The 12,688-nt window shown below is 40.6% G+C and overlaps 1 protein-coding gene across 2 annotated transcripts in view; it reads right to left on the bottom strand.

The window, feature by feature from the left end:
- The window catches only part of b3glcta (beta 3-glucosyltransferase a), a 73,838-nt gene that overhangs the window by 22,324 nt on the left and 38,826 nt on the right, over positions 1–12,688 (bottom strand). The gene's annotated exons all lie outside the window — the stretch shown is intronic.

The raw sequence follows: 12,688 nt of genomic DNA, 5'->3' as shown, positions 1-12,688 counted from the left end.
TCCAGTAGCTGTTCTCCCGTATGAACTCCAGACAATGTCCAGAGAATGTCTGGAGAATGTCCGGAGTTGCCCTTTCAAACACAACATGCGCCTTCATTGAAAATTCCCTCAACAGCTCCCCCAGCTGCCAGAACAGGTCATTTATCATTGCAGCTAGAAAAGGCTCAGAACATGCAGAGAGAACTCAACTCAAGAATTATCAAGAGTGATTTTGAAGGTAATTTTTTTTATGTATGGACATTTGACAACCACTGATCCAATTGAATTCCCACTAGGCACAACACCGGCCTTGGATCCTCAGCGATATACACGTAAAGTTTGAAGCTGGTTATGCGTGAGAAAGGCAGACACATAATTTCTGTGCATTTATAGATAGATACTGTATAACTAACACAAACTATGGTGGTTATAGTCGCTGCTCTTCAATTGACAAATTTAGATCCTGTGGTGGCCACTACTGGTTGACAAGTAGTAGTGCCTGAAGGTCAAAACTATATTTCCCCCGAGTAAGTACGATTTAATCCAATTCTGATTCAACTGTTAACGATTCGATTCTATGATGCATCTCAATTTTCATCAGTTAATAAAAAGCGGTCAAATACATATTATGAACAATTTTTATTTATAAAGTCCTTTACCGTGAGGTGTATATAATCACTCTACTTCAAACATTATGAAGTCTTGACATTTTTTAATGTTTAAACCAAAATAAATTAACGTTACAGTCCTAGCCTACCGATTATGAGAATGTTCAGTCCTGAAAAACGAAAAGGAATTCCTTCTGCAGTGCATTACAACTTTACAACGGTGCTGCCTATACAAAACTAAGGTTTTAACAGCTGTAAGACAAGGACACTTCAGAGTACACAGTAATTTAATTCAGAGTGTACAAATGTAACCAAATGGACCCGCTTCATCGCCCAGGGCAAGTTAAATTAAATTCTTTTGGCTTTCCACAGCAGACTTACAGTGTTGTGAGCATATAGAACGTCGTTGTACTTCGGCGTTAACATCACATGATTTGACTGAGAATGTTCCCAGATTGTCCGCTTAGTTTTTTTTTGATATTATAGCGAATTTCGATATCTCTCTTAAAATTTCATCAAATTGGACACTTTCACTCTATTGTATCAGACTGCTGACAGTGACATTCGTCACATCGGGGGAGATTCCGCTCAGTAAAAAGCGTAAGCCTTTACCCTTACTTCTAGGCCATTTATCAATCGACTTAAAATAAACATCTACATTATTAAAACAGGTTGGCTCATCCTTTCGTAGTCTGTGTTTTGGATCCCATCTCCCAGAGAGGTTTGACATAATTCAAGATAACCATGTGTCAAGGTTGACAGTGTCATTGAGTACTGGATGGTGGGTTTGGGATAAAATAAAATAATACTACTAGAAAGAATCTAGTATGCAAAGGTTGCAAGTTGCATATAATGATGCAATGAGAATGTAGAAGTTCATGCAACGACTGGATGTATCTGCAAACAGCATCATTGTAGCACTCACAAGCCCCATAATGAGCTGTTCACGCTATACAGACAGAATAAGAGTGCACTGGCTGAAGTACCTGTGTGTTCTGCCTGTGGGTTAAGTCTTATGTATTTACCTTTTTCAATATTGTATTTTATGTCCTGTTTTTATTTATTTATTTATTTAATGTATTCTATGGACCCGAGGCCGCTAATAAAGACTGAATTGAATTGAATATGCTCACAGTGGTTGGAATGGAGACAGACAACACCAAGTCAAAACAGATGTGGCAAGGTCAGACAGAGACCATAGAAATCTTGCAATGAGACATTTCTCAAGACTGAGGCCTTGAATATAAAACTAGTACAGTACAGCCCTGATGCAGTCAAACATACTGTATCGCGGCATACAACACAAACTTAACAAAATATCAAAATACAAATCAAAATACTTATCAATCATTAACTTGTATTCAAGTGAAGGTACAAAACATATCACATGAAAAGATTTTAAGTGGACAGTATAGCACATAAAAGGGGATACATACAGAGCAAGAGCCTGAGTGTTCGTTCACTCATGGAGTTAAATTAAGAAAGAAAGGTTTTTCCTTATTTCATGTCCAACAGTATCACAATTAGATATGGTACATTCACTATTCAACCAGATGGAAAATAATAATGGTTTACACCAGATTTAAACTGTCATATAATAGAAGTTAATGACTAGAGGCAGGACGGAAGACATATTGACCTGTAAATGTGGTCTTGCCATAACATGATGCTGATATGTTCACTGAAGCTTTACAAATTGTATTAAATCTTTAACCGATGCCCCCTGTCCCTCTCCCAACAAAAAAAAAGTAGTGTGTGTGTGTGTGTGTGTGTGTGTGTGTGTGTGTGTGTGTGTGTGTGTGTATGTATATATTATATATATGTATATACTATATATATATGTATATACTATATATGTATATCAGAGGTCGAGGTAGGATTTTAAACTACCGGTCAGAAAGACCAGCATGATTACAATTTACCGGACATTTGAGGGTGAGGCTTAAAGGGATAGTTCACCCAAAACAATACTTTTTTTTTATCGATTAGTCACCCCATGGAGACTTGAATTCATGGATATTTTTTGTCACACTCCTAAGCCAATAATTTGATGACCAGCGGACCGGTAGGCAGCGGTTCCGGTAGGACACACAAAGGACACTCTTTGTGTCTCCTACCGGAATCGCTGCCGGTCATCAAAATTACTGGCTTAGGAATGCGACAAAAAACAAAAAATATCCATGAATTCAAGTCTCCATGGGGTGACTAATCGATAGAAAAAAAGTCATTTTGGGGGTGCACTATCCCTTTAAGTAATGATTATATGATGAAAACCATGACCCACCTGGGGGGACCATCAGTATCCAGTGAGCCAGTCCAACTTGGGAGACCCCCGTCAGCCTAACACACAGCAATGCACCACATGAAAGCTTTGGAACAAATACCATAGTTCGACTCTCCTTGCTACTCCTACTCGCCTATGAGCACTCATCCTAGGCATAGGAGCCACCGAAAAAAGCTGATCTACAAACCACCACGTGTGGCCCTTAACTAATGATATATTAACTTTGTCTAATCAATAGTTAATTAGCTAATTATCCTGAGAGACGGGTGACAGCCGGAATGTAGACGGCATCCCGGGAGCAGTATGGGTTGGCGCCCCAGCCTGTGTCTTCCGGGAGGAAGAAGCCCAACAAATCCACGATGAGGCCTTTAGGAGGGCCATTCAAGCAAGCCGCAAGTGGAGCCTGCAGTACCACCACGGCCCAAGAAACCATCACGCCAGAAGGAAATGTTTGGATCACTCAGGTCCTGGAGAGACGAAGGAGGAGCCCGACCAGGAGGCCACCCACTGAGCCTAGTCCCCCCACGTGCCAGAGCCTCCCCCAGTCCCGGCAGAGTAGTTCCGGAGAAGCGGACTGAGTGGCCCTGTCTTTCCCGAAGAGGACTGACCGTGGGGAGCTACTGGGACGTAAGTCGGGGCTTGATAAACCCCGGCTGGGTCACCTGGGCGAGGGTGTATGTTGTTGGGAGACCCGAAACACCCGATGACCGCAGGCTACAACACTGATGATACGTCCTAGGTGCATCCATGTGATGTTTTTTTTTTATAGATAGTGACTTCCTCATTCATTATCAGTAATTAATGATGAATTAATGATAAATTGATAAATAAAGCCTTAACTAAGCCTTAATTACATGTATGAATGTGCACATTAAGTCTTACCATCAAATCCTTAAAGAAATCATGGCAAAAACATGTAGATGACCACTGCACAGCAGGGGGGCTGACAGGACACCTAAAGCTAAGTTAAGTAATCTCCCTATTTAGACCATTTTGGATTGCCTATTAATATGTCTTACTTAAAGTAATACTAGGTAACTTTAAAAAAATAATAACTAAAGTTAAATTGTATATCTTTTGTGAGTGGCAAATGTTTCACAACACCCACTCCATGAATTTCACCCTCGAAAGCCTTTTATAAACATATTTTCTATTGAAAGTGGACAGGGGCGTGTTTCCTGCGAAAATGACGTCATCCGGCCGGAAAACGGAAACGGAAATGCACCGGTTTCCTGTTTGGCCAGGAACTACCGCACCGGTTTCCTGTTTGGCCATGAACTACAAACTACAAACAAAAAGGAATCTCAGGCTGTTTTTAAGACATTATAGGATTTGAAGATGGAAAAACAACAGCAAAAGAAAACACAGCCCACGGTAACTGATGCTCCACTGGCTAAGAGAAACGATCCGCAGATTGTATAAAACAATTAAAATAACGCTTTTTGAAACGCTTACGCCTTCCGGTGAAAACAAATGGAATTCCGGGTAATGCAGGACTATGCTAAATACATGCAGTGACGGTAGTGACCAGCAGAGGTTGCTAAAAATCGTTATTTGTGGACCTGCCTTGTATTACTTTAATGTTGATGATTGATTAGTTACAATAGACAATTGAGAAACCAAACAACAGTACAGTGCATGCCTGCCTGCACAAAAAGGCACACATCACAAGCACAGAGTTCAACACCACTGCAGCGATAATGTAATTTTGGAACCCACTTGCCTTTGACTAATGAGCAATACCTAATGTAAATAGAAAAATTGGCACAGCGGCCTGTCAGTTCATCAAGTACTCACCACTATTTGAAATGCATTTGGCGAGCTGTGTGCTCTGCAAAGTCATCCACAAGATAGATAAGATAGAATAGATAGAATAGATAGAATAGATATAGATAGATATAGATAGATATAGATAGATAGATAGATAGATAGATAGATAGATAGATAGATAGATAGATAGATAGATACTTTATTAATCCCGAGGGGAAATTGAGATATCCCATAGCTCATACAGGCATACAGCAAGGATAGTTAAAAACACATCACAAAAAGAGAGGGGGTACAGGTTAAAACTGAGAGAAGACAAATATAAAGAATATATTATGAATAAGCATAAAAAGCATTAAAAAGGTGTCTCTGGGAATAACGATAATCCTTTGTCGTTGCACATAGACCCATAAATAACTAAAACTAAGACCATTAGTCCAGTTCATAGGCCTAGCGGCTGGTCATGGAGTTGAAGAGACTAATTGCTTGCATTCTTGCAGGGCAACGAACGGAACAGATCCTTACGACTGATACGTAGTATGTGCCCCATATGTATATGTCCCACTTCTTCACCCAATCATTTTCAATTGATGACATAGTCAATCCACTCAGTCTACTCTGTCCTCTTGTGCTCCTCAGATAGTTTCTGATTAGTTATGATTAGTTATAATTTAGATAAATGAGTGCTAGGGGTTGTGACGGTGACTGAAGGAGAGACAGAAACTAGAAAAAGTGCTCCTTGGAGCACAGGTCTCCGCCAGGTCAGGTAGGTTATTGTGGGCCAGCAATGTTCGGAATTCGTCAATCAGGATGGAATATGAAAAATCAAACGGAACCGTCTTGATCACTTGACTATAGAGATAATATGTACCGATTTGCATGATGTTTGGACAAAATGTATAGGAGTATTATTAAAAAAATAGGTTTTGCAAAATAGGTTTTCGTGAAATATGTGATATACATCAATTATTTCAGGTTTTAAAAACCCTGTTTGCATGTTTTCGGAAAATTGTCCTGAAGGCCTTTAGGTGGCACAGGGGTAAAGTTCCTGCCCACTATTGTGCAGACTAGGATCTACTAGTACAGACTAGGATTTTGTTTCCCGGCTTGGCCGGGGATCCAACGAACAGTTTATAGGTGGGAAGTTGTCAGTGCACTAGTAGGCTGCACCAACGTTCCTGATTTCGTGTATAGAGGGGCGGGTGTATAGAGGCGCAGAGAGACTGCGCCTGATCTCATTGGTTCACCGATCTGCCGTCAACCCCCGCCCCGTTAACACAACATTACGAGCGACGCCCACTGCACTCTGGTTGGTTGGGGAAATGAAACACTTCCTATACCGGGTACACCGACGCGTTCCTCCAGGCTTTTATTTTTTAGCAAAACTAAACAATTAAAGTCTGGAGATCGAGGCTAGTGCACTAGTGACTCATATTTGATTTTGGAAAAAGAAATACAAGTAATCACAATATAACTTAAACCCAGGATAAACACATAAAAGTAAATATAAATAGAAAGGCGCCCATGCAACGTGCGATTGACATTTGAGAGGACTGACCTTTCCTTTTGAGAGGACTGATCCCCCCAAAAATCTTGTTTTAATTTGCCTCAAACGGTTACATTTTGTGCATTTGTGGGGCCCCCCTATGGGTCAAAGTGGAAATGCTTTTGGCGATTCGTTGAGTACACGACCCTCAACATGTGATTCAAATTTGGGGTTGATTGCACATTTTCTTCATGATTGTTGGCATTTTTTGTAAAATAGGCCCCTCCCACTAACTTTGGAAGCCTATTACGGACGAACCAAGGGCCCAGCATTGGCCTTTGAAATTGAGTCTATATAGGAAGTGAGTTCAAGTGACAGTTCATATGAATGGCCTGTAGTTTCGCTGTTTAACCCCTGCTGGTGTCAGAAAGAATTTCTCTCAATGCAAGTGGGTAGGTTTTTGACGAACTTTAGACTTGATTTTCTTACCTTAATAAATATTGTCATAAATACTATATCTCTGCTGTCCAGCGCGAACCTGCTAACTCCAAAACGCTCATTGTTCAGGAAACGAAAAAACAAAATATACGTTTTTCAGGAAATGAAGAAACCTTATATTTTTAAAACAAAGCAATACTGCCTCATCAAAGTTGGTATAGTGACTTTATATATTGTCAGATACTTGCATGTGTCATTATATTATCAACAATTTACCCAAATCCAGCGCAAGTGGAGTTAGTAGTTTCATACGAGCAGAAATCCAGCTGAAATGGAGTTAGGAGTCCGAACAACAATAGCTCCACTGAGGGAGGTTTCAAAAGGGTATAAATTCCCAAAAGCTAACAATGGATCTCCAAGCTCACAATGCATCACAACAACGTGTGAATTAATGCCCTGATGCTTCATGACACTTATTATATAGGCCTACAATAATAAACAGGACTTTAACTATTACAATAACTTCTGCAAAGAGGGGTTCACAGAGTTGAGTTGGAGTAGAACAAGCGCGACAGAAATGCTATGAACTCCTTTCTTCTTGTCACATTGCTCTCCTCATTAAACACTTCATAGATTTTAGAAATATTATTACTTGTTTTCATAACATTAGCGTCAGTGCTAAGTTTGGTAAACAGGTACACTGCAAAGCTTTAACAGACTACGGGGAGAAAAACCCTGCCGTTTAGTTTGTTTATGTGTTGCGTGCTCCTCCTCTCTCACTGCGCCAGCGCGCTCTGCCTGTAGGAGAGGAGAGGGGGGGAGTTGCATGGTGTTGACGGACAGTTTGAGGATCCAATGGAGTTGTTAGGTTTTGTCAGAGCCGCTTTTTAATACCTTTCATTGGTTCAAACATTTTCTTTTTACACAGACGTAAAGGGTGTTCAATAGCGTTGATTTATGAAAAAAATTTAAAAGCTGAAAATGGGGTTAGCTGGTTTGTCCTGGACACCGACGATATGCTTCGAGTCGCTAGTTTAAAGTCTTCTTTCAATCATCATGATATGCGTTTTGGTAAATTATGGTCCCATTTATTTTAAAATTGACGATAAAGTAGGGTATGCTCTACCAGGGGCGGGATAATTTGATTGACAAGCTACACAGCCAATAGCATTCATTCCCTGCCCCCGCTCTTGATTGACAAGCTACCCAACCAATATTGGTCTGGTTGCATTGCGCAGGATATGACACGATATGACGCGATATAGAAAGATTTGAAATTCCTGAACAATCGGCTTCATTTATGGTCTGTAGAAACCAATGGCGTCGCTTTGTCCATTCTTTTTTACAGTCTATGGGACGAACGGTAGGGTAGGGACATACCGCTTATGTATGTTTATCACATAGGTCCAGAGATCATGTGTACCAACCTTTGTGATATTTGGACAAAATCTGTAGGAGGAGGAGCAACAAGTGAGTTTTGAAGAATGTTCAAAATGGTGGAAAATCTGTACAGACGCAAATGGGCGTGGCCTATATGGGGAGTTGCATCATGACCCAAGGAATCCAGGGAAAATACATTTTAATTCTACAACATACAACTGTTATAGGCCAAAACGTAAAGTGGGCTGTTATAGCGCCAGCATGAGACTGACTGGTGTAATAATTTTTTCTTATGTAGGCCACTGGACTATGAACTGGACTACACCCCTCCAAGTGTTGTAACTGTAGCCATTACTGTTTCTGAGAGAAAAATACTTGAATATGAGTTTTCACATTTTTCAAGTCAATAGAGAACATTTATTCACAAATAAATTAATATAAATTAAACTATACAACATATCTCTTAGGGAAGCACAGGATTACCAATGAAGCCGGCATATTGACATATGGCTCGAGTGTGTGCCGCAAAAACTGTGGGAGGAGTAGCGTGCCAAAATTTTGGTTGCTCTAGAAAGGTAGAATAAAGAAAGGCGCCCTTTCGGGCAACCACACTAATAAAGTCGCCCAAGTAATATTCGTGTGTTGCCCTTTCAGGCAACCACACTAAATAGTCCAATAAACTTACATAGCACCAATAAATTACATAGCACCAGTAAATTACATAGCACGCACTCCACGCAGCATGTCACGTGAACAAACAAAATACGAAACCACTGAAAACAGTGTAAAATCCCTAACAAATATCAAACCAACAGGTTGGTTGGGACATCAAAAAAATACAGTGTGAACTGTTGGCCTTTGTCATTATAAAAGGACTACAGTCATATAATTCCTTACTTTGCTGTACGTTCAAACCAGTCAAGAATTTGATTGCCACAATCACAATTTGAACCACTGTTATTCTGAGCAAACGCTCTTTCCACTTCCAAAAAGACTAGTAGTCCTCGTCCCTGTCAGTACAGTAATACATACTGCATTTTATCTGCTAGCTTGTGGGAAAGTTTGAGGATGGTGACTGGCAGTCACTGACTGCTATGTTTCAGAGTGAAAATTTGTCTTAATTTCTGCTACAAATAATGAAGACTGAAAATCCATAAACCATTTAGTAAGGATTTCCATGTCATAGTCACTGTGCTGTGTTTCAGAATGGGGGGTATTGTTGCTAATTTGATGGCATTGCCTTCAAACAACTTGATGAGAAGATGAATGCTAAAGAGAATGGGAGACCAGTGCCAGCACTGCCTTGTTTGGTACAAAGGGGCAAAGGTTTTGAAAAGCATTTCCAGGAGAGCAATTACCAGTGATACCCATGGATGACAGGAAGTGCCAAAAGCCAGAGGCTGTAGTGTACCGCTGTGAGTCTCTGTTGTTCAACCTTATTGTGCGTGCACAATTGTCTAATGGAAAGAAGCTATTAAAGAGTGGCACCGCAAGTTAGTCCAAATCAGTCCAGCACCATCAAAAGAAAGAAATACACTACATCAAAGAACAGTTGACAATTTTGCAGCAGCGCCAGGACACTCGCACTCTTGCCAAACAACAAAGTCAGGTAAAAGAGGGACTGGAGATTTGGAAGCACTTAATACACTGTGTTGTCATTCGGCGGCCTTGATGCCATCAGTACTAAGCGGAAACTCTTCACAGTGCTGATGGCTATTGGCTACATCACTCCACCCAGTTAAACCACTTTTTTTATCAGCAAATTACATGATTTACATGTTCACCTTGTTGGTGAAAGAAATGTTGGTGATAGTTGATGCATCCAACAAAATCCCAAATGACCTAACCAACACGGTCATACCCACAATAATGGATGACAATGAAGGATGAGGTGAGACCCATTGCATCTGTCAGCATCAACAAGATAACGGAAATCAGCAATGTTACCCCAAAAGATGTACATATGTGCTGCACTACATTATAGAGGATAGAGTGCAAAAGTTTTTTTGTTTGAATTTTTAAGGTATGAGGATGCAAATGATAGCCATGTCCTTTGGTTTTCAGAGGAGTGTGGCTGCACACACACACACACACACACACACACACAGTGGTATCGTTGTGATTGATTGGCGTGCAAGCAAATGTAAACGAGAACACTCCTCAGGCACTTTACTTCACTGCTATGCACACAGTCTCAATCTTGTCATGTCACAGAGAACTGCCAAGATTAAAGACTGCAAAAATATTTTCTTCCCACCTCAGTGGCTTGGCATCCTGTTTCATCTGCTAGGCCAAATGCACCAAGCTACGATGCACCGGATGACACACCAGCAGACTGGTACAAGTGCACGCAACACACTGGCACTTCTCCTCTTGTCTGGTGTACACAGTGGATGAAAAAGACAGAGGAACTGAGGGGTGTGTGCTCCTAATGACAAGAATAATGTTGATGGCAATAGTAGGCCTAATAATTAGTTTTATTGAATGGGACTTTATACAAGAGTTTATAAAAATGCTGTGACTTGACCAGATAAACTGAAAATTTAAGCAAAACAAAAACAACTAGAAAAAGTGCTCCTCGGAGCATAGGTCTCCGCCAGGTCAGGTAGATTATTGTGGCCTCCTGGTGGCGCTATAATAGGCCAATGTGAAAAGGGTGCCATTTCTTATTAGGCCTTGCACGGCAATCGGACACTGCATTCATGGCTTGAGGCATTTTGTGCAAAAAATTTGTTTTGCTAAATTAGACCTGCTGGTGGCGCTATAACAGGCCAATGTTAAAAGGGTGGCATTTGTTCCTCAACATAGTGTGAAGGTGTGTGCAAAGTTTGACCGCAATCGGACGGTGCGTTCATGATTTGCAGAGTTTTGTTGAAAACAAGTCACTACTGCAAACTTTAGATGTAAATCTTAGCCAATGAGAATGGAATATGAAAAATCAAACACATCCGTCTTGATCACATGACTATGGAGATCATGTGTACCGATTTGCGTGAAATTTGGATAAAATCGGAAGGAATATAATATATAGTAATATATATGTAATATATATATATGTAATATAAAAAAAATGTTTTACGTAAGTCGGCCTCCTGGTGGCGCTATAAAAGGCAGATGTGAAAAATGCAGGGCTAAGGTTTTTCCTTGACCTCTAGGGAGTGCGCATACAAAGTTTTACACAGATCGGTGCAGTTATAGGTACAAACATGAATCCGCCTGTTATAGCGCCACCATGAGGCTGATTTGAAAATTTTCAAGTGCCATTTCTTCCTCGGCATAGTGGAAATATGCGTGCAAAATGTCACGGAAATTGCATGCTGTGTTCATGATTTGAGGCATTTTGTTCAAAACGGAGTACTCCTGCAAACTTCGGAAGCCATTTTTAGCCAATCAGGATGGAATATGAAAAATCTGAAAGACCCGTTTCGTTTAATGACTATAGAGATACTGTGTACCGATTTGCGGGATTTTTGGACAAAATCTGTAGGAGTACTGTCAAAAAATATGTTTTGCACAAATTGGCCTCCTGGTGGCGCTATAAAAGGCCCATGTGAAAAATATGGGGCAGAAGTTCGAAATTGGTATCCAGGGAGTGTGTGTGCTCAGTTTCGCTGCGATCAAGGCAACGGTGGCGGAGATTAGCTGGTCACAGACGGACACACGGACACACGGATGGACGGACGGACAGACAGGGGGTAAAACATACTCTCTTGCCATGCATTTCGGCCTGGCAGAGACAACAACAGAATATTGATTCTGCCAGGTCTTTTGAGTACATTTCAAATCAACATGCCAATTTATGAAGAAACTCTTGACTTGGCTATTGGCTACATCACACTGCCCACCAGCGTAGAATTTAGTTTCCTGCTGAAAACGTTTCCATATTTGAGGTTTTACAGAATAAAGGCTTTGACATGATTGATGACCCCTGCCGAACCACTGAGAGCAAAAAAGAAAACCTGGGCCACATGGGCAGATTGGAATGGGCCCCCAAGCAGGAGGAGAAATATCTTCAAAAATATTTGCCAAATACCTTGACCTCGAAGATAAAATGCATTTTCTTTTAAAAACATTTCACAAACATTATGAATCTCAGCGCTGATGGCATAGTTCGTTGGTGCCTGCATGGAACTCTGATAAAACACTGTGCAAGTAACTAACGACTGAGTGCACCAGTCTACCGACCTCAAACTATAGTCCTGTCTTGTTAGTTGTCTTGTTGTTTTAAAACTTGACCTCCTTATGATGTGTACTGCAAGTTAGATTTGCAATGCTATTTAACCCAATGACTTGACTTGAGACCTTTATTAGACTGCATAGATTCGACAGGGCTTCCAAAGGAGGACAATAGTTTAATGATCCAGTCAAGTGCTCTCTCTCTCTCTCTAACATCATGTATATTGGTTAAATGTGATCATTGGTTGCCTGCATAGTTCATGCTCTGTGACATTCTGGTGTCAGCTGTGTCTGGATGCCAATTTGATTGCACAATCTGAAGTGTGGCTCAGCCCTTCAATCAGAAAATATAATAGGCTATTATGTGGGTTGTGTTGGGTGGGTTCAGGGTTGTTTATGTGGATTTTATTTACTTTTGAAGATGTTTCATCCCACCGATTGCCTAGGTCAAACAGCCATAGGTTGCTACAGCCTTGTTATATAGCTCAGTATTGCTTTGCACTTAAACTTACAGTATGCAGATCATTATGTAAAATGAATCTGAATTGCTAAAAAGTAAAACATTAATTT

This window comes from Gymnoscopelus braueri (assembly GCF_963280865.1).
Source record: "Gymnoscopelus braueri genome assembly, chromosome: 5".
Lineage (NCBI taxonomy): Eukaryota > Metazoa > Chordata > Actinopteri > Myctophiformes > Myctophidae > Gymnoscopelus > Gymnoscopelus braueri.
The sequence above is the reverse complement of the archived record's forward strand: the minus strand, read 5'-3'. Positions and strand labels throughout refer to the sequence as shown.